A 22,906-nucleotide genomic window follows, 5' to 3' on the forward strand; every position below is an offset into this window, starting at 1 on the left:
ACTCGAATGCAAAGATGTTTTGGCTGGAAGGGTGTAGTCGCAGGCAGAGGAAAGCATCCTTTAAGTCCAAGACAGTATACCAAATATGATCCGGGGGAAGAGAGCTCAGCAAGTTGTAAGGGTTAGGTACAGTGGAATGGATGTCCTGTACTCGCTTATTTACTTCTCTTAAGTGCTGTACCGGGTGATAGTCTCCTGTGCCAGGCTTTTTAACAGGTAACAGGGGAGTGTTCCATGGTGACTGACACTTCACTAGGATACCTTGCTGAAGGAGGCGCTGGATATGGGGCCTAATTCCTTCCCAGGCCTCTTTAGTCATAGGGTATTGACGTACAGCCACAGGAGTAGATGTGGCCTTAAGCTCTAAAACTATGGGTGGTCTTTCTGTGGCTAGTCCTGTTCCAGCCATTTTGGCCCATGCCCCTGGATACCTGTTCAACCATTTATTTATGTGACATATTTTTGCTCCCTGTCTCTCAAAAAGTCTATGTTCATCATCCAGGCACATAGTCATGGCAGTAGTTTTTCACTTGCTTTGGGTCACCTCTGGGCTATCAGGGGTGAAGGTAATCTGAGCTCCCATTTTGGTTAGGAGATCTCTCCCACGTAGAGGCACAGGGCACTCGGGGATGACTAGAAATGAGTGGATTACCCATCCTGTTCCTAAGTCTACCATTCTTTGGGTAGTCCATGAGTACTGCTGGTGCCCTGTAGCTCCTATGACCCATGATTTCTTGTGGGAGATGGGCCCAGATGGCTCGAGTAGGACCGAGTGTTGAGCCCCAGTATCTACTAAGAACTCAACTGGCTTCCCCTCCACCTCTAGTGTTACCCTAGGCTCAGGGAGGGGTTCCGAGCCCCATCCCCACTAATCTTCTTCTTCTTCTAGGGCTAATACTTTCTTGGAGGGCCCAGTCTTCTTAGGACACTCTCTAGCCCAGTGATCTCTCTCCTTGCAGTAGGCACACTGATCCTTGTCTAATGGAGTGTGGTTGCCCAGGTTACCTGACCCTTTTTTTTAGCCCTGCCTTGTGTTTGTTCCTGGCCTTTCTCACCTACTACTGTGGCCAAAATCCGTGTTAGGTTCTTCTCCTGCTTATGATCCCTTCTGTTTTCTCTTTCCTCTCTCTCCTTTTCTTTCCTTTGCTCCTTCTCTTCCTCAGTTTCCCTCTTATGATACACTTTCTCTGCCTCCTTAACTAAATCCTGTAGGGTATAATCTTGTAACCCTTCTATTCTCTGCAACTTTCTCTTAATATCTATTGCTGACTGCCCTATAAAAGCCATGGTCATGGAAACCCTTTGTCCCTCAGAGGTAGGGTCAAATGGGGTGTAGCGCCAGAAAGCTTCCATTAAGCACTTGAGAAATACTGACGGGGGTTCCGTGGCCCCCTGGATAACCTCTCTTACCTTAGCCAAATTAGTGTGGCATCTCACTGCCCCGCGGAGGCCGGCCACTAGAGTCTGGCGATAGACTGTCAGTCTCTTCCTACCTTCTGCCGTGTTGAAATCCCAGTCAGGCTTGGAGAGGGGGAAGGCAGTCTCAATGATGTTGGGGAGCTGGGTGGGTCGTCCATCTGCTCCTGGTACATTCTTCCTTGCCTCCAATAAAATCCTCTCCCTCTCCTCAGTAGTGAAAAGGGTCTGCAGTAGCTGCTGGCAATCATCCCATGTGGGCTGATGAGAGAACATTAAAGACTCCACCAGCCCGGTTAAGCACTGGGGGTCCTCTGAAAAGAGAGGATGATTAGTTTTCCAGTTATACAAGTCTGCGGAGGAGAAAGGCCAGTACTGGAGGGGCTGAAGAGGAGCCGGTCCACCATCCATTGCCACCGGTGGGGGACCATAAGCCCTTAGGGGAAGGGCAACGGTTGTGTCAGGAGTTATTCTGTGTCAGCTCCTGGTACCCCATGCAGGCCCCATGGTGCCCTGCGTGGGCCCCGGCAGAAACTCATTAGGGGAATCAGAGGGGGCAACTGCAGGGGCCAGTGGTTCTCCTGGCTCTTCCTGACTCCCTACAGGGACCGAGGCGGGAGGGTATGTGGTAGGTGAGTCAAGGAGAAGGTGGTCAGCCTGGGTTTCAGGATAAATCTTCTTGGGGGGGTCTGAGTGACTGGATTTTCCCCCAGAACTGGGAGATTAGGAGGCTAGGATTTCTGCAGCTGGCCGGGGCTTGGGTTTTGCAACCCAAGGTCGAATCCAGGGGGTGGATTTTGCACCAGATCCTGCCAGACCACGATGTAGGGTTGCTGATTTGGATGGGCTCCAGGTTCCTTCTGAAAAACAATCACTTTAACAGCAAGAATGATAGATAGATTAAAGGTCCCTTCTGCTGGCCATCTTACATTAAAAGCAGGCCATTCTGAGAAGCAGAAGGTCCGCCATGGGCCTTTCTTCATCTCAACTGATAGGTCATGACCTCTTCCCTTAACTTCAGCCCAATGATCTAATGTCAGACTAACAGGGGTTGTCACAGTCTGTCCCATCGTCAGTTCATACGGCGTTGGAAACACAAACAACAAAAATGCTACAGACACGAGGACCCACTTACCCCACCTTGTCCACCACAAACATGCAACAGACTCAGACGGGTGCGATCTTGACAATCTCTGACCCAACAATTGAACCCAATCAGCGCCCTTACCGTAGGAGACTACCAGGTGTCCCTGGCTCTCCTCCATCCTTGGGGCGTCCCCCAGGGCTGCAACCTGTGGCCCTCCAGGAACATCTACTGACCACTGTTCAGCCACTCTCACAAGTCACTGAACAGCTGCGAAACTGAAAGCACACTCACAGGACCAGACCAACTAACAAAACACAAGACAAAGACAGACAACCTCGGGGTACCCCTTCTTACCTCCAAGGTCAACTCTGCAGATGGGGGGGCATCAGATCCCGGACGAGCCCCCAAATGTAAGATCCCCAAAGAGGAGACCCTAACTCTGTCCCATGGATCGACGGCAACCCCAATCAACCGCAGGAGGCATTACTTGATGCAAACCGCAAGAGGCTTTTATTCCAGCGCGCTGGGACCCAATTCGTGACTCATGCAGGAGTCAAGGAGTTGAGTCCCTAGCAGAAAATTTTACAAGTTTATACAGGCAGAAACCACACACCGGGAGGGGTCACACATGGAAGGGGAAAAGGGTAACAAAGCCGCCAGGAAATTCCAAAGGGGGTCTGGGTTTTCTGATAACATACAACATGTTTCACAATGTTTTACAACAGGGCATAGATTCTGGTCAACAGTTTCTGGTAATCTTATATCCTGGAACAGCTTTAAGGGCTTTGTTCCCATCAATGGGAGGAGACCTTAGGGAGTTGAGATAAAACAGACAGCTTAAAAAAATGTCCATTCTTTCAGCAACACTGTCTAGGTTAGTTGAGATACAGTATCTGGTTCCTCAAAGGCAAACAGAAATTGCCATTCAGAGTCTAGCATAGACAGGAAAAGTCATCTTTTAAATCTAACTTAGTAAACCAAGCAGCAGTTGGGATTCAAGATAAAAGTGAATGGATTAAGAACTACAGGGTGGGGGAAATTACTGCTTCATTATTCTAAGGTTTTTGGACTAGGCAGTTTGCTTTTTAACTCCTAAAATGGGTGAGTTGCAAGGCATTAAAAGTTTCTATCAGTTTGAATGATCTTTAATAAGTCCTTTTTCTTGCCTATATGTTCCCCCTTTTCTTTCTTTTCAGTGTCTATTAAAAAATGGAAGATGCAAGCTGGAGAAGATCATCTGAGGATTGATCAGGGCCACGTGCCAATTTTTGTAATTTCCTCTAAATATTTGGGGCTGACTAAATGATAAATTTATACTTTAAAAGTAGGTGGCCCTTTATGGATTCAGGATTCAGAGTGGTGCGTTTTCTTATTGCTTTCCTAAGTCTCTCCATGAACATAGCCGGACTTTCCTGAAGGCTGCATAATAATGTCACCTGGAAAACCAAGAGGTGAACACAAAAGACAGCCACTCTTGTCCCTGGAGCTTCTCTGATAGTTTGGCTTTGCAGTGGCTTGCTTGTGACTTCTTGGTGAATCATGGTAGGATTTGGGGCTGAATTGATGTGAGCCTCTATTGGTAGCATTCAGGAGCATCATGGGGGATATACAACCTACTCTCCCAATACCATTGTTTTTTTAGGCATCCTACTCATTATTCGAATCCCAGTTAGGATGGTTTCTGTGAACTGCCTGTTCTCTAGATGGTTAATAGCATAATTTTCCAGGTGAACTCATACCTGGCATAAGTTTTGAAACGTCTCAATATTTATTAGGATCCTCCAAAAGCCTCCTTAAATTTATTTTTGTCTGTCTTAAGTTAGGAGCGTTCCTCCCTTAGTAGGCGATTCCTGAAGTCTTTCACCTCTCATGGTAGAGATTATTGATGTCAAGCATGGTAACATATGAAAGGCACTTTTCATTTGCAATTTAGCAGTATGCAGGCTAGTGGTGAACCTCGCAATACTGTTGAGAGAGAAGCTCCCTTTTGAGTTAGAAGTATTAGGGATTTCTCCCTAACTTTGAGCTTCCTTATGGTCCAGAAAAACCGATCTCTCACTACCTGGCTTTGCCAAAGTTATTTCTGGCCTTCTTCAGAAAAGTGCTAGGGTCCTAGTTTGCCCTGTGCTAGAGACCCTGGGAGGATTCAGACTTAAGGGCATTACTGCTTTCCTCCTGCCACTATAAACTCCTAATTATGAAAAATGATGACATAAGTAAAAAGTGTGCCTTTTGCCTATCTTCTTGCCCTGTAGACTAAAGGAATATCTGGAGGGTGAGGGGACATCTATTAGTTGTTAGCATATATCGAACGCCCTTTGCTTGGAGGGTCTCACAGGAGGGGTTTTTAAATGTGTCCCTCTTGCAGCTTAAAGAGAACACTGTGAGCACATTTAAGCACAGGAACAGTAATGGGGAGACTCTAGTGTCTAGACTAGTGAAGGCTAACTATGTGAACAAAGGGAACCTGGGCATTTTCATACTAATCATCCCAGGCCTTAATCCTACAGCTTGAATTCCTAATGTCTGACCAGCAAGGAACGGGGAGCATCCCGGAGGTGCAGGAGTGTTGTGCACTGTATGGCCCATACGGAGGCAAAGGTAATTGACACTTTCCCTCAGTGCCACTCATCTACCGATCACTCTGGATACCCCTCAGGGCTGTCAGGAGGGGGAGTCCAGAGAAGGAACCTTTGGGGTCCACCCGAGAGTAGCCCGGGCCAAGAACCCTGTAGTTGTTCCAACCCTTCCCCCACCTCCACACATCCTGGGCAGATCAGGACTAGGGACACTGCGTACTGGCGGCAATTGTGCTCCGGGTCTGGACAGAAAAGTAGGAAACAGCTTCAGCACAGTCTAACATACCCACAGAGCAGGTGATTGGAAACTTGCCTGGGCCGGAAAACCTTTCACCGGAGTCTTAAGAATGGTGGCTGCACTAACTGCATTTAAGTAGCCAACGGGTGCCCATTTTGCCCTCCAAAAATAAAGAGACAGAAAGATGCACCTCAAACAGATGTGGGGTGCATGGAGAGAGAAGCTTACATACCTTGGCGTAAATCTCAGGGTGACCTCCAAATCTGATACCGCCGTTTAATGGTGATGAGTTCTGCTCCTTCTAATGTTGAAAATTGAACACTAGAGAAGCACGCCAAGACAAGCATATTAAGCAGGTTTTATTTAAAGGTAATAATACAGACTTCTCCCGGCAGGAAGAAGGGGGTCATGGCTGATGTTCTAAAGTCCCAAGAAGTGTGCTCACCCTACATCTTTTATAGGTTAAAGTCTCTTTTGTTCTCCAGTTTTCTCCCCCCTTATTTCTCCATCCTGCCTACATGACTAGGCCTGGTTTTTCATTAAGTGAGAAACCATGGGCAGGGGGAGAGCCAGGGTGATTCAGGCAGATAAGGGCCCAGGGGGCACCAATTAGCAGCGCCTTCCTTGCAGTCCTTGATAAAGGCAGGTAAATTTGGTAATCAATGGCCTCCAGAGATCCTTGATATTCCATTCTTCCAGGGGCAGTCTCCAACTTCCAGAGGCAGATGGCTTTATGGCCTTCATTTCCTCAATTTGACCTGATCCCCTATTTCTACACTAACTACCTGTTCTTAATTCTTTCTTCAGGAGGACTGGAGCTCCCCAGCAGAGCACCTGGGAGGACTGAAGGGACAGCTGGCAAAGCCATGCTGGTAGCACTCCTCCCTCTGTTGCTCTGCCTTGGGCAGACATTCTTCACGCATACTGTGCAGTGTGCTGATATTGCTGTTTTCTTGCTTTTGCCCTCATGAGATGTTCAGTTTCCACAGCTTTCCATGGTCCACCTCAGGAGAAGTCAATTTGTCCACAGGAGGCAATTTCCAAAGCCATCTACTGTAACCCTCTGAGAGATGTGAATGGAACTGAGCTTTAGGGAACCAAAGTAGAAGTTCTCAAACAACTTTAAAATGTTTCAGCCATAAAATGAATCTTTTTCCTTGAAGATATATTTGCCATCTGCTGTGAAGAGATTGTAACCTGCCTTCAGCTTTGGGGTCTTTCCTGAATAGTGTATTCATGACTGTAGCATGCAGTTTCACACTATTCCACTCTTTCACTATTATTCCAGATGCCTGAAAGCATTCCAGCACTCTATCAACCAATTCCTGCAGCCTGTTCTAGTCCTCTTTCATATGAACTTTAGCATAAAGAACATCCACTATACCAGGATCATCATTCATGTACTCTATTCCTGCCAACTCTACTTCCAAGGGTTTGCCCTCAGAAATGTCAGTACTAAACTCCTCTTTACAGCATTGTACCATCTCACATGCCTGCTGGATCTCTTGCTCACTCAAAAGCACCAACATCCCAATAGTTAGGTGAGGTTTTTTTGGAATTCTGGAAAATGGAGCTATCAACCTGATTCATGGAGGACTTTTCCAGCACTTCTTCCTGGAAATTCATAAATTCTTCTTGAACTTTAGTTTCATTGAGGAAAAAGGCAATAAAGTGAGTGAAGGGTTGTTTTCTTCTAAAAGTGTCCAAGAGAACATCAATCTGAGTTTGGGCTAGAATTACACCATTCCGATGCTGACCAGTGATCACAATTTCCCCATCTTGTCCAGGTTTAGAAATGCTAATAGAAGTTTTGGTCTCCATTTCTACTTTCTTCCTATTGTCTCCTCTCTTTCCAACTATATTCTTGTAGAGCAGGTTGGGAGCACTCACAGTAGATGGGAATCCTTGCAGGGTCTTCTCCACCTCATAGGCATCACAGGGCTCATCAGCATACTTCATTGAGTCTTGATAGACATCCCCATTGTCTTCCTCATGTTGGTAAGTCTTCTCTTGGATAGTGTTCTTTCTGTAATTTTTTCCATCAATTGTTATATGCTGTGGGCACAGAACTTCCATGACACCTTCTCCAAATAATATTTTATTGAAATCCTGCATGGACTAGAAAAATGGAGGAGACAGGAGACTGCCACAGCAAGCATGGAAAAACTCCCTTTCCTTTCTTACTACTAAACTTATTCACATGCAAATACTTCCCATGGAAAAGGGGCCAACTCAAATTCGAATGGCATTTGAGTTTTTATTATGTTCACAGAATTAAAAACTTCATGGGTTAAAGGGTCTTTCCAACTTGCAACACCATGGAAAATAAAATATTAGTGCCAAGCTTAGTCTTCTGCCAATATTCACCCCTCTTCTAACCAAGAGCTGGTGGGTTTTCTGGTCTTAAGGGCAAATCAGTGGGACATATCAGGTGTCCAACACTCACTGTCACATGAGTTAAGTGTGTGTGCATGGGCAGTGGAAACAGAAAGCATCCCCTAGCATAGCTGTCCTGTAAATACCAGTTACTGGAAGTTCAGGTCCCTGACTTCAGCCTCCAGGGCCCAGTTTGATGGTGGGGAGGTGTGGGTTCACCTCTGTGCAGGGAGTCTTCTGAACTCACCTCCAAAGAACCAGGGCTCCTCAGCCAGTTGACAGCAGATTCCTCCAGGATGGCTTCCCATTGCACCCAGCAAGGGACACAGTCCCCCCAATTGTCTAGCTCCTGCAGGGAGGCAGAAGCTGTCCCTAGTCTCTGACACAGCCCATAGTGGCAACATCCTTGGCTCTGAGTCTGGAGTGGCCCTTGTTGAGCCTCTTTCCATGCTGCAGAGTCCCTGCAGCCTGTGCCCCAGCACCTAGCTCTGTGCAGGAGTCAGCAAGCAAAGGAGAGTGGTATGGGCTCATTTATTGGAAGTAGGTTGGCACATAGGGAGGGTTCAGGGCTTGTGAGGACAAGCAGTGGAGTCATGATCTCACCTTAGATCAGCTTATATCTCTCTAGGGGACTGAAACTGACACTGTCGCAGGATTTCTGCACACCGTTCTTCAGGGAGTTTAGTTTTGGGGTAAATACAGGAGCTGGACAAGGAGAATCTGGCACTGATCCTGCTTTAGACCAGATGGTCTGGCTGCAAGGTCAGGGGATGTGACCTTCTCAAAAGCACACTGCCTGCTGAGAAGGTTCTACCTTGTCCAGTCTAACCGAGAAGCCTCAGGGCCATGTTTGCTGGATACAGGCAGCTGGAGCCAAAGTCAGGCATTGCCCTGGAGGTCTGGTGGCCCTGGCACTTTTCCCAGTTCCAGGTAGCCTGCAGCAGCCCCAATCAGGTCCACAGTGCCTAGAGACTTGGTTACCATCCACTGGACAAACAGTGATAAAAATCATCTCACTCATCCTGTGTTTACACAAAAACTTAATGATGTGCTACAACAGATTGTGAGGTGGGGCCTGGGGGCTGTCCTAAACCCTGTGTCCCCTTCTCACTCCCCCCACCCCTCACAGAGGTGTAATTGTCGAAAGCAATTACAAGAGGAGCATCAACTTCAAAACCTTTTGTTTGAGTGTGGTACTGGAGACTGGATCTAGGAGTGTTCTACCACTGAGTCACACTCCAGCCTTTATTTTGAAACAGAGTCTCAGTAACTTGCTAAGATTATAGGCGGGTGCCATCACACTTGATTTCAGTGCCCTTTAATACTTTCTTGAGACTGACTGGTTGAGAGGTCTGGTCCACTCACTATAATCCAGGACTGCTGGCACATGATACTAGAGTTCACTACAGGAGTGACTGCATCTACCCTAAGAGAGCATGGTGGACTCTACACAACACCTGGCCTCTGTTTGTTGCAAAAGAAATGCTGGAAAGCATCACACATTTTTTTTAAAAACAGGGAGAAATATGTCTAAGAGGTGAAAATCCATGCTAAGGTCCTCTCCTCTGCTAAAGGTGGTGGCTGAGACTCTTACTCATGAAGGACCAGACAGAGCTGGGGACCAACTCCAAACCATTCCTTCCATGTGCATCACACATGTTCTTCCACCCATGCATCTTTAGTCATTGGAGCTCAGGGGGTAGCTTTGGGTTTAGAAGCTAAAGTGATTTTTAGATTCTCATGTTGACAACTATAGATATAGCAAATTTCTTTACATTTCAGGAGCCCCACTGTAAGCAGTCCCTTTGATGGCAACCTTTCAGATACTTCTGATTTTCTGTAATCCCAGCTTGTTCATCTCCTATGCAGGTCTTTGTGCTCAAATTAGATTATTTCTGTTGAATACATTCCTAAAAGTAGAATTCCGAAAAATAAATGTTGCACATTTAAAATATTGGATATTCCTGCTAAACTGCCCTTCTAGAAGGTTGCACCATGCTAGCCGATGGTCTGGCCTTGGTGGAGGCTAGAAGAATACTGAGGTTCACAGCTATGGTTTTCATGGTTCTGATGGGCAACCTCTAGCAGCTGGACTTTCCCCCCATGCTTTGCTGACATATTGTCAGAGCATGGAACTTATGCCAAGACTTGGCATTCATAGAGTGCCCTCATTCCATTCTGAGTATTTCCTATGTGATTCCTATAAAATGGCACCTAATCTCAGTCTAGTTGCAAAGTTACCAAATTAGTTTCATAACCTCCCTTCTCTACATGGGATGCAGATGCAGGTGGGCCTAAGTGACCTGTGAGAGATCAACTCACTGGAGAATAGGAAAGGCCTGCCTCTGACCCTGGGCCCACCTCTGGCTCATCTGTCCCACCAGGCACCAAACTCCTGTACCAGATAATAACCTTAGACCCTCAGGATATTGGGACAAGGAAGGCTGTCACTGAAGTCAGTCATGAGATTAGGTGAGTAGGTAAGTAAGGGCAGCAGAATGAGCTGGCATTTTTCAGATGAGTAGGAGGGTTGAGGGAGCCTGGAGCCTGGTCCATTGCTGTGCTTGTGTCTTTGTTGTTGTGAGGCATGATACCTGTAGAATGGACATGAGCTCACTGTTGGACAGTAAAGTTTGGAGCTGAAGCTTGGACTGCAGGCTCCTCTATGTGGTCTCGGCACAGGGATACTGAATTCCAGTGGAGGCGGGGCATCCAGAATAGTGTCAGGAGCTGGGTGTGGGTGCCTAAGTCTTTCAACAATGGAAAAAGAGCCCAGGACATCATCTCTGACAAGGTCATCTTCTGGGGCACATGCACAGAAACCTTTCCAGAGAATGGCAGCCACTCCCAGGCCTCTGCTTATAGTGTTGATTGAAACAAAGTCCATCAGGGTTTTGGGAATCCCACACATATGTGGAAGACACTGGCCCACTCAAAGAGCCTTGCTAGAGGGCTTTCTGTAGAAGAACCTGGTACCAGGTCCAATTTTCTAAAACACCCTCTTTCTGGTTTCCCATACCTGCCTGGTCTGCTGAGCTCTCTAAGGAGGGTACTGGGAACACTGTTGCTCAGGTCTGTGCAGTTGGACAGGGCCTTAATACCCATGACAAATCAGTTTGACCATCTCAGAGTCACTCTGCCTGGACTGAATACAATCACTGACTTTCATCTCAGGTGTTGTGCACTGGAAGCCTGTGCCCTGAGCCAGCATCAGAAAGGCAGGTGCTAGCTGGAGCATGTAGGCAGAGGCTGCTGACACAATTATCCTGTGGGACTTCCTAGGAGGTTTGCTACTGTAGGTTCCAAAATCCTGAGAGATCCTTTTGTCTGCTGTCCCCAGTGTGGCTCTCAGGGTCTGGGGATGTTCACTCAAGTCCATTGCTCTCCACTTAGGGAACCAGGATGTCTCCACATTAGAGCTAAACTTCATGGCTTTCTGAAGCAAGCAAAGACTCAGAATGCCTGCTGGAAGTTAAAGAGGGTGGGCCCTACTTTCCAGCTCTCTCAGCTCAAGGTCACCTTCTCAGAGATGCATTGGCCAACCATTTTGATGAGTCAGCTGCTCTTCTGAATATTTTGTTTCATCTTTGTCTTCCCCGCATGAATTCTGATAATCTGGGTACCTCACAGACACACCTGCTAGCACATGTGTTCAGCAAGAACTCTACTGAATGACTGTCTTCTCAACCACCCGCTCATATACCCTGCCCATTCTCTCAGCACCCTTACAATGAATTCATCATCTACATTAGCTTTCTTTTATTCCCTCCTTGTGTAGAAGCACCATTCAGATCTTGTTGAGGACAGAGATGTAGAATTTTCTCTACAGTGTGGGGTCCCTAGTTGAGCTGGATCTTCCTACTGCAACCTGGGAAGTTCCCTAGTCTCCTTTCTGAGAAAAGGAGATAAATGACCTGCCTGTCTCTCAAGGGCCTGGGATGATCAGTCAGTGCCTGCAAAGTGCTCACAGAATGAGCTGCCTACCTATTAATTCAGGAACTAAATAGAAAGCAATTTTTCACCTAGGGAAGACAGTCTCCATGCAAATACCCAGTGTGGAGACTGGGAGATAATAGGAGAAAGAGGAAGACCACATTTCCAGTTGCTCTGTGGCTCAGGGCTCAAGCAGTGGGTGTACCATTCCTCAGAAAGGTGGATGAAAGAGGGATTTCACTAAAATTCAACATTGGACAGTTGGAGTGTCTTAGAGACTCAGAAATTATGGTTCACTGAACAAAGAAGAAAGAGTATATTGGAACCAAGTCAGTTGCATCAGCCATGCTGGTTCACCCAGTGGAGAGGGAGAACAGAGACAGAAACGCAATGGACAAATTTGGCATAGAAAATTCGGGGGCTCAGAAAGGCATCCAAATTTAGCTAATCCAGAACCTGCTCAGCCATCTGGTGTTGGAAAAGTGCACTGTTTTTCAACTGGTCATGGACAGCTGAGGCGGAAGCCATCTCAAGGAGGCCACACTTCAGCTTGTTGCTGTGGAGCTGGGAGACCATAGCAAACACTGTTCTGGCAAGTGCCCAATGTGTGACCCAGGGTTTACCTAGCAGAACGTTAGTGAAACAGGCACATAGGAGGTTGTACCTAGAGGGTTTCAAATAATGGATACAGAAGGGAGCTCATTTTGCTTTCCCTTTGTGTCTGATGGCTAATGTGACCAGCACAAGTGGGTTGGAAATTTGAAGAGGTGGTTGTTAGTGCACACAGGGACTCATCCCAGGAAGGCTGTGTTTCAGGGCAGCAGAGTATGTGGAGTATTTCCCACCATCACCACCACCACACCCTCAAACCCCGAACCCTGTTAGCAGAATTCCTCAGAGACTCCTAAGACCCAGACTCCCAGCAGAGATTGGCAGCTGCCAGGTGCTTGGGGTGAAACCATCCATTCTTGTTAATTATTATTTTGACCACCTCAGTGGAGACCGTTTCTTCATTGTTCACTAAAAATGTTTTTTCCTGTGTGTGTGTGTGTGTGTGTGTGTGTGTGTGTGTGTGCGTGTGTGTGCTATTGCTGTGCTGCTTGGTTTGTGGACATATATACATACTCATATTTCTTTCTTATTTCACTTTTAGCATTTTTAAATGTCATTATTTTTTCTTGCCTTGTCTTTTGAGGGTTAAGCATTTTGTTTTATTTTGTTTTTTTTTTTCTTTCTCTCCTTTCTTCTCCCACTAACAGGAAATTCTCTTGTTCTTTATCCCTTTACCTTGTTTTTCCTCCTCATTTCTTATAATCATAACCTTCTACATCCCTTTTGCAATCTCTCTGTTCACATTGTAAACATTGTAAACTCTCTTCTATCTTCCTATTAAATTTTCTTTTCTCTTCATGAACTGTATTCTGACCACCTTTTAGATCTAGTTCATTTATAAAACTTCTGACCTCACCATTCAAGTTGCAATTATTGCTTCTGTGGATGACACAATTGACACCCTGCTGTTTGCCTTAATGCCAGATCTAGCTCACAGTTGATTTTGCTCTTGGCAATTTCTGACTTCCCCCGAATCTTCCAGGGTGACTAGGTGAGCTGTAGTCACATCACTGTGGCAAGGTTCAAGTCATTATCCTGCATCTCATTAGGTGTTTCCTGTATCATCTCAAAGATATATTTTTTTTGTACTTATGAATATGTTTTATTAGAATGGAAGTATATAAACCAAGAGCATCATGAAAAGATATGTATCAGGGGGAATCCAGAGAAGCTGAGCACAGGTTTTTTACCATTTCTCTATCTAGGGCCATACAGGACTTGCTTTCTCTTTAACAGTAAACCATTTGGACATGTGCAAAATGTCTCTGCACAGAAAAAATTGTTCAAATTTTGGTGTACGAGGCTTTTACTGAGAGTCAGTCACATATAAATGTCATGCTATATGACAGTCACAGTGGCTGAAACTTAGGATCCCAGTCAGGAAATCAAATGCATATCAAGTATGGTGATGTATATGCAAAGCACTCCTGACAGGCTGAAATGACATGGTTCATCGCCCCAGGTATACAAAACATATTTATCAACCATTAACATAAGACCATTCTGAGGGCCACTTTCCCAGGGGTTGGCCAAAGGTCAGACATGGTTCTAGGTTTCCTTGAAGATATGTAAGGACATAACAGCAAGACCTACCCAGGAAACACTTTCCTCACACTCCACATGCCCTACTCAAAACTCAACATTGCCCCATTATATTGGTGAAATGTATGTGTAAACTGACATATAACAAGATCACATCTAGTCATTGGTTGAACTGAGATTGGAAGCTATGTTTCAAAGAGCTATGGTTCACTTAGGCTGTGCCTTCTTGCTACCAGCTGCTAGTGTGCTGAGTATTTATAGATCACCCAATCCACTGGGATGAGCAAAATCCCTACTTACTATAAATTAGTCTGAGCCATCTTCCCTCTCTGCTTGGGGCACACAAAGATGTCTTATGCTCATTCATATCTGACCTCCCCAGGGATTCTGTCTTTGTACAGGATGTCTCCCCAGGTGTGTATCTATAAGGTCATCATAATTTATAGGTGGTACAATGTTGCTGCTTATGCGTAATTGTCCTAAGAGATAGTATATGCATTCAAAAGTTGGGAAGCATTGTGTGCCAAGCATGGTAGCATACACCTCTGAAACAAGCTACTCAGAAGGCTGAAGAATGAGAATCACAAATTTGAGGCCAGTCTAGGCCACTTTGTGAGACCCTGTTTCAAATTAAAAAATATTCTGAGTAGCAGTCACTGGGAGAGGCTTGCCAAGGTTTTGCAAGCCCGTGGGTTCCATCCCGCATCCCCAAAAAAGCATTGTGGGAGCTATAGTCTTGAATTTCCTACTGATATTACCTATTTTAAAAAGAAAATGGAAAAGGAATAAGTTGCAAATTATTTGGGTTAGAAAAGATCAATCTTTAAAAAATGCACAAATAAAAGCAAAAGTTGTCATAAAATTTTAAATTATCATGACAAAATTTTAAATATGCAAATGTAGGGCAAGTAATACACTGAACTCCCACATAATCATTACTCAGATTAAACAATTATCAGTACATGGCCAATCTTGTTTCAATTAGACTTATCCATTATCCATTTGTATCCTAAAGGATAATAACTTTTTAAAGTGAACAAACACTCCAGGGGCAGTGGTGCATGCCTGTAATGACAGCTCCTTGGAAGGCTGAGGCAGGAGAATCCCAAGTTCAAAGCCAGTCTCAGCAAGAAGAAAAAAAAAAAAAAAAGCAAGGCACTAAGCAAATCAGTGAGACCCTGTCTCTAAATAAAATACAAAATAGGGCTAGGGATGTGACTCAGTGGTCAAGTGCCCCTGCATTCAATCCCTGCATTCAATCCCTGCTACCAACCCCCAAAATGCACAAACACTACCATTATTTCATTTGCAAAATAATGATAATACCTTATGTTTTACTTAGATTTTCATCAATGTCACTAGAAGATCTGACAGGGACACCTTATAGGAATAAAAGTTTATTTTGATTCATGTTTGCAGAGGTTAGTTCTCTAACCAGTTGACTTCATTGCTCTGGGCCCACAGTGAGGCAGAACATCATGGCAGAAGGGTGAGGCAGAGGAAAGCAGCTCTAACATAGCAATCAGAAGAGAGGGGGCTCCTTTCAAAAGAGAAAAAGTATGAACCTCAAATCCATTCCCCCAGGGACCTACATCATCCAGGGAATCCTACCTGCCTCCAGTTACTGCCCAGTTAATCCATATAAGTGGACTGATTCACTGATTGGATCACAACTCTCACCATCTGATCACTTAATCTCTGAAAATGCTTGCATTGTCTTATACTAATGCTTTTAGGGGACATCTCATATCTAAACCACAACATTCTGCCCTCGTCTTCAAAAGCTCATGCTAAAATCACAATACGAAAGATATTCAGTCCATTTCCAAGAATTCCCACAGTCTAAATAGTTCCAGCATTGCCCAAAATTCCAAGTCCTACACCTCTTTTGAGATTCAAGGCAAAACTTTTCCCTCCAAATATGTACATCTTTCAGAAGCATATCTCTAAAGTGGATGCATCAGGGCATTTATCAACAGCCCTGCACTTTAGGGAACCCCCCTTGCTGGTGGACAAAGAAGTAACCTCCAAGAGGCATACTGATGAACACTACGGTGACCATGCTGTCAGCTGACACACCAGAAGAGGTGGTATTATGTGGCACAGGTTCTGACAATTGAAGCAGGAGGAAGTTAGTGTTTACAGCTATTTATGGAGTTGGCCCAATGAAAGTGCCAGCCAGTGGTCTGTGAATCATAGCCATCTCCATGAGCTTTCTACAATACCTAGGATATCTTTGGAAACTGTGAAGAGGTCCTTGGTAGTTAAGAAGTGGGTAGCTTTCACAAGTAATCCCCCTGCTTGGGCCATATCCCTGGGGTCTACACAGTACCCAGCCAGTGTCTTCTGGCCCTCAGAGCAGTGACTGTAGGCTCCCCAGCTCAAGTGCAGGATACCCAGAAGGGCCTGTGGCCATAAGCTGGGGCCAGGAGAGGGAGCCTGAGAGTCTCAGCAGAGACAGGGGAGCAATGGTGGGTGGAGACAAGGCAAAGGGAAGTGTGGGAAGCCTTAAGAGATTTCCCTGTGTCCTGAGAGGAGCATCTGCAGAATCCAGCTCCATATATGGTTTCTTATGGAAAGTGGATAAAACTTAATTTTAGTCATTAAAGGAAGCCTTGCTGGGAGGAGGCAATAGGGCTGTGGTTGGGGAACCCAGCTCAGAGACCCTGTCTGCCTTGCTTGGCAGCTGCATCAGGTTTGAAAATTGGCAGCATCCTTGGAAAGGACTCCTCAGAGAGGGTGTCATAAAGACATGTGCCACAGTCACCCTTATTCTGCCAGAAAGATACTGCATCTTACCATTATATTGGCTGAAACCTGCATGTGGGGTAAGCTTGGCCCTCTCCGAGGTTGGTGGCCCATAATGGTGTCCACCTTTGGGCAAGCAGTAGTCCTGTTAGTGACTTCCCATTTGCTAAGCTCTCAGAGGCCTGCATACCTCTCCTGTCAGCCACTCTGCAGTGTCCACATATGGTGACAGAACTGAATGGCACTGCCATTCTAACTTGAGCTTCATCCCAGGCTCTGTTCATTAGTAGTTTCTTGCTGAGGCCTGTGCAGCTTTGCCAAGGCATGCTGCAGGTTTTCTCCTGTGAGTGCACAGGACCTGCCCCCCTTAAGCCCAACCACGTGACTCGACCTTGACCAACTCAGGTCTGAAAGGTGGAGGACTCCTCAGACTCCTGGGCCAAAGGGGGTTGCAAGCCAGTGGCCACAAGGAAGCCAGTGAGTTCCAGAATGCATCCTAACCACTGTTCACTTGTGGACACTCTGCAGGGCTGGTGCTCAGCACACTGACACATATCCTAATAGTATGGCAGTGACCATCCCCCCACCAGGAGTTTGGGATGAGGGCAGAGAGGAGGGCTCTGAGCCCCATGGCACCACTTCTTAGCTCTGTATCCTTGGGCAATAGTCCTCATTTCTCTAGGCCTCCACTTGCTTATTAATAAAATGGGAAAGACAGTGGTTCTATCACATGATTGTTCTTCCACAGTCATGTGTCTTATTGGCATATGATTTATCTTTCAAATATTTATTTATTTTTGGTACTGGGGATTGAGCCCAGGGAACTCTACCACTGAGCTACACTTCCTGCCCTTTTGATTATATTTTGAGACAGTCTCTCTAAGTGCTGAGGTTGGCCTAGAACTTGCATCCATCCAATTCAACCTCCTGGATTACAAGCACCCAGCAAGCTGACACAGTTTTCACAAAGTGAGACTTGACTTTGTCAATGATGAAGTTGCTACAAACATTCAAAGCAACCTGTCCACCAAGACAGTCATGGAGACTCTGCTTCAGAAGCTCCAGCAAGTGTATCAGATTCTAGCAAAACTGTGAAAGTTGCAATCCTGAAAATCCCTGTGCTTCTAGCAATTAACCATATGCAACTGCATCTCTGGGCTGACCACAAGGACAGGACATCTCCAGGATCCAGGAAGGAGGGAACTGGTTGAGGGATGGGTGGGCTCAGAAGCCAACACTGCAGCCTTGGGCATGCCTGCCACTTGGAAGACCCTGGCAGCCTGAGTTTTACAGGGCAGAGAACATGAACTAATAAGATATATAAGATTGGAAGCATCCATGGAATCTGAATTTCCAAGACTGTAACTTCAATGAGAATGTTCTCCTAACACTGCCTACCTAGCAGCAAGAGATGAGAAGAAAGCTTCCCTGTTTGGAATGAAGGGGAAGGAAATACTTTCTCCTGAGAATCAGGGTGGATGACATCACGTTGGTTCAGGATTTATGGTATCTACACCTTAGAGGCATTCCAAGACAAGTAGTTATATAGAAAATAAAACTACTAGTCCAGTAGAATCAGCAGGACCAGTGAGATCCAAGATGGCTTTCAGCTCCATCCCCAAAAGAATAGCCCTGGATTGTTGATGCTAACAGATGTCAGGTTCCAAAAACAGTGGGCATCAGTAGAGACACCCCTTTCCTAAAATCAAGATGATACATAAACCTCAAGAATCTAGAAAAAGTACCACAACTGAAGAAAATAAGAGGAAGGGATAAGTGTGAAAATCCAAAGAATCAATGGTGCTGAAAACCAAAACACAATAGAATTAGCATCAGTTAAGCTAAATATTCTGTTTGGAAAGATGAACCTACCAGGTAAAACAAGACAAAGCAGAGAAAAGGCATGAATAAAGAACACTAAAAATAGAAAAGGAACCAAGTGAAGAGCAAATGAGGGAGTTTAATAATTAAGAGTGGGAAGCGAGTGGACTCGGTGCATACTGTATGCATGCATTGAAACATCACACTAAACCCCATGAATATGTAATGTTAATGCATGCTGCTCAAAACTTTTAAAGAGAAAAAAAATAAACAGGAACAATTAAAATGAATAAAATGAAATTAAAAGAAAAAAAATAGGTGGCCATAATTACACTTCAAGAATTTATATATTATTAAAAGTTTCTCAATGTGATGTAAAAGATCAAATAGACTAGAAATCATTGTAGGAGATGAATAACTCAGACTTACAAATTTGGGATAGTTACTTGGTTTCTCTCAGTCTGTTTTCACTCTTGTACTATGGGGAAAAAAGTGTGTCTTCCTCTTGGACAGAAATATATGCACAAAACACTTAGGACTGTGTTTGTCACAATCAGTTCCTCACTAACTGTTGACTTTTATTTATGCTTTTGCAAGAACAGCCATTACATCCTTACAATACTGAAAAATTAGGAAAACATTTTAAAATATTTACTAAAATACTTAATAATAAAGAATGATTAAATAAGCCTTAGAAGATCTATAGGATCTAGGAGTCTGTACCTAAAATTAAAATGAAATGCATTCTATTTGTAGCAACAGGATCTCCTAGACCCCTTAATTTAGGCATGAAAAAGGGAAATTGCACAATAGTATATAGTGGATGACGTTATTTATGTTTCAAAATAAGAAAGAGGGAGAGAGATTGAAGGGACAACTGGGATGGAAGTAGAGGTTGATTTGGGTGGGTAACTTTTGAATTTTACTTTTCAATTTTCACAATGAAAATGGTTGGCATACTATATATGGGGTAAAATTTAAAAATTTTTAAACCACTCTAAAAATAACTAGATCTTTACTGAATTTTCCTGGGGAGGAGTCTGCAGGGCTGTAGAGGTCATTACAGCACATGCAACAAAACCTCCTTAAAACCCTTCACAGAGAAAATTCACTGTAGCCAAACTATGGAACCAGCCTAGATGACCATCAACAGATAAAAGGGTAAAGAAAATGGGGTATATACACACAATGGAGTTTTATCCAGCGATAAAGAAAAATTAAATTATTATGCGCAGGAAAATGAATGTAACTAGAGACCATCATGTTAAGAGAAATAAGACAAACTCAGAAGGTCAAGGGCCATATGTTTTCTCTCATTTCTGGGAAGTTAGAAAAAAATCAAGAGAAATTAGGATGGGGTGGGAACCTCATGAACATCAAAGTGAGATCAATAAAGGAAAGGGACTAGGTCTGGGAGGTGAGGAGGGAGGGGAGAAGTGCTGGGGAGTGATAGTGGCCAGATCACGCTGTTCCATTGTGTGCATGTATGACTATGTAACAGCAAATCCCATCATTATGCACAGCTCTAATGCACCAGTAAAAAATGTGGAAAAACTCCTCCTCAGACCTCCCCTGCTTCTCCAGGCTCCTCCTTCTCCACCCCCCCTTTGCTAGGAGTCACACTGTTCTTGCCCTTTTCCAGAAACAGGCAAAACTTCCTTGCCTTACCTTCATTTGTTCCCCCCAATTTTTTAAAGTAGGTTCTAATTCAAGCACCCAGACAACACTGACTGGATCTAACTTTCAGCTATGTACCCACCACAATAATCAACACATCCTTTTTGCTTTGTCTAATTTTTTATCTAACAAAAAATAAGATGTCATAGAGTCAAAACTGAAAAAAATGAGAAAGTTAAAAGAAATGTTTGTGTAATTGTAATTATTACTAAAATGCTAGTGAACACAGACCTGTCCTTACCTCTTGGGGTGCAGCTCTCCATCTGAGCCCCTGTGTTAGAGTGCCTTTGACCTCTTTGTTGAGAAGGCTGTAGATGAAGGGGTTCAAGGTCAGTGTGACCACCGCACATGCCACGCTAGCCAGGCGGTCGTATTGCGCTCAGTAAGCAGATGATGGCCAGAAATATACTGGGAGGACAGAGCCGAAGAAAAGTGACACCACCACCATGTGGGCCCCGCAGGTGGGGAAGGTGTGTCGTGGCCTCCTTTGGACTGCACTCTAAGCATCACAAAAAGGATGTGCCCATAGGAGAGGGACACAAGAAGCAGCGGGGTCAGCACCACCTCCAGGACTTCGGAGATGATAGGAGTCTGCAGAGGATATGTCCCACCAACATTGCCAAGCTCAACATCACCACCACATCACAAAAAAGTGGTGCACAGGACTGAAGCACGTGTAGGAGAGTGCAGAGATGAACAGCTTGTGGAGCAGCGAGTGCAGGTGGGTCACAGCCCAGGACTCACACAACACAGCCGCACTGTGCCAGGGTGTCATGATCTCAGTGTAGTGCAGTGGTCAGCAGACTGAGACCATGTGGTCTTAGAACATGGCAGCCAGGAGGTAGCTCTCTGTGATGCCCAGAGCCATGAAGAAGTACACCTGACAAAGCGTGCTTAGAAGGCTGTGGTCTGGCCAGGGTGGGGCAGGCTGGCCAGCAGTCAGGGACAGTGACCATGGTAAAGCAGGCATCCACAAGGTTCAGGTGACCCAAGAAGTAATACATAGGGGAGTTCAGAGCCCCATCAGACCTCACCAGTACCACATGCCAGGTTGCCCAGGGCATTGAGCAGATAGATGCTGAGAAAGAGCAGGAACAACATCGTGTGAGTGACGGTGTCATTCATCAGGCCAAGGAGGAGGAACACTGGGCCCCACGTGAGGTTGACCAGAGCCATTGAGGACCCAGTCAATCAGGAATGCTGAGGAGTGAAGAAGGCAGCAGGTCTAAGTTCTGAGGAATTCCAGGTGGACTTCCTGCATGTTGAGGTTCCATGCGTAAATTTTGAAACACATCCCACATATACAATATTTACAAAAATTTTGATAATACAGATTTCTGTTTCCTAAAACAGGTTGAAAACCAGATTGCTCATTGAATGGTTCTAATCTTATGAAGAAACTGCTTTTCACAGGGATGTTCTAAGGTAATGGTTAAGTCTCTAGTCTTGTTGTAAGTCACACCTAATTTTGAGGTAGTATGTCCTCTCTGAATCCAGTTTCTTCTTTTTTAATGAGGAAAATACTAGTTTCTATCCTTGGACTTGGTTTTGAGGATAAAGTGAGTAATAAAGTTTAAATTGTTAGCACAGTGCCTGACACATAATAAGTCTTATAAGTTTTATCTGTCTACTCATCATTAGTCTATCATTATCATCATCATCCTCCTCATCATCATCATATAGTCAATGAGTTAGGACCCAGGCCTTCTAACTACCAGTCTAAATCTCTTCACAAAACACCTCACTGCATTTGCTATTCATTTTTACCACTCATTGTGCGCTAATTCAAAACTCATTAAACCTTCTCTGTAAAGGATCCTATAGTAAATATTTTAGGTTTGAGGGTCATACCATTTCTCTTGCAGCCACACCACTCTGCCTTCATAGTGCAAAAGCAGTGGCCACAAGAAGTAAATGAGTGACCATGTCCATGTTGCAATAAAATTTTACTTACAAAACAGGTGGATGACTGGATTTTCCCTGTGGGACATGATTTGTTGACCCCTGTATAGGATACTGGGGGAGACAGGGAGATGAAATAACCTTAGCTTCAATCCTCAAACAGTTTGATCTGTAGCAACATGAAGAGGGTCTTCATAGGTTTCTAATTTTATGAACAATGTGGAAATAAATTATTCTTCTTGGAGGAGTTTGGAAAGAATTCAAAAAAGGTGTGGAAATTGAATCAGGCCTTGAAGAATGAATTGGAGTTCACCAAATAGATGTACTCTGGTGTAGGAGGAGAGGGTATTCCTGACAGTGGGAAGAGATTGTGTGGGGTTGTTGGTAAATGAGGCATGGATTGAAAAAGGCTATGCATCCACAAGGCCCTGGGCAAAGCTTATTCTTCCTCTTATTTCAGTGAATAAAATCAGTTGTACCAAAAACTCTTACATTTCTCAGTTAGCCATGACTTCAATGATTTCAGAAATAATGCCCTCATTTTGTCTCCCATTCTGTCTCTTCCTTAAAAGAACACACTCTTCTCCTGTTGCTCCAAAGTCTCTACAAGTATTCTGCTACTAAGCTAATCTGTCAAACCTTTGCCAGGAACACTGTTCAGGCTTTGATGAGATCCCAGAGAATGGACCAAGTTAGTTCCTACCAAGGACAACCTTGCAGGAAGAAGCTGCATCTCCCTGCCTTGTCTGGTGAACTGTATAATATAAATTTATACAAAAATACCTATTAAATGAAGCTTTTTTTGAAAAGCAATGAGTGAAAAACAAATGACAAAGGGTGAAGAAGAGAGAATGATGGGAAAAGTCCAATAGCCATACCTGACCTGTCAACTTCCAGGACAAGTCCCAGATGTATCCTGCTTTCATTTTTCTGCTTCTCTGTCATTGTCACCCATTAACTGTACCAGAGAAATCA

The 22,906-nt window shown here is 44.7% G+C and overlaps 1 protein-coding gene and 2 pseudogenes across 3 annotated transcripts in view; all 3 read right to left on the bottom strand.

Annotated features, from left to right (window-relative positions):
• LOC306656057 (olfactory receptor 1D2-like) overlaps window positions 1-22,906 on the bottom strand; it is a 382,885-nt gene that overhangs the window by 159,108 nt on the left and 200,871 nt on the right.
• On the bottom strand, window positions 6,132-7,477 carry LOC306656061 (activating signal cointegrator 1 complex subunit 1-like; annotated as a pseudogene). Its single transcript has one exon. The product of its transcript is annotated as an activating signal cointegrator 1 complex subunit 1-like (transcript).
• On the bottom strand, window positions 8,576-21,205 carry LOC306657912 (olfactory receptor 1L4-like; annotated as a pseudogene). The gene is made up of 2 exons: window positions 20,271-21,205; window positions 8,576-8,683 (listed from the first exon to the last, which is right to left on the bottom strand). The product of its transcript is annotated as an olfactory receptor 1L4-like (transcript).

Source organism: Sciurus vulgaris, assembly GCF_902686455.1.
Source record: "Sciurus vulgaris genome assembly, chromosome: 3".
NCBI classification, from domain to species: domain Eukaryota; kingdom Metazoa; phylum Chordata; class Mammalia; order Rodentia; family Sciuridae; genus Sciurus; species Sciurus vulgaris.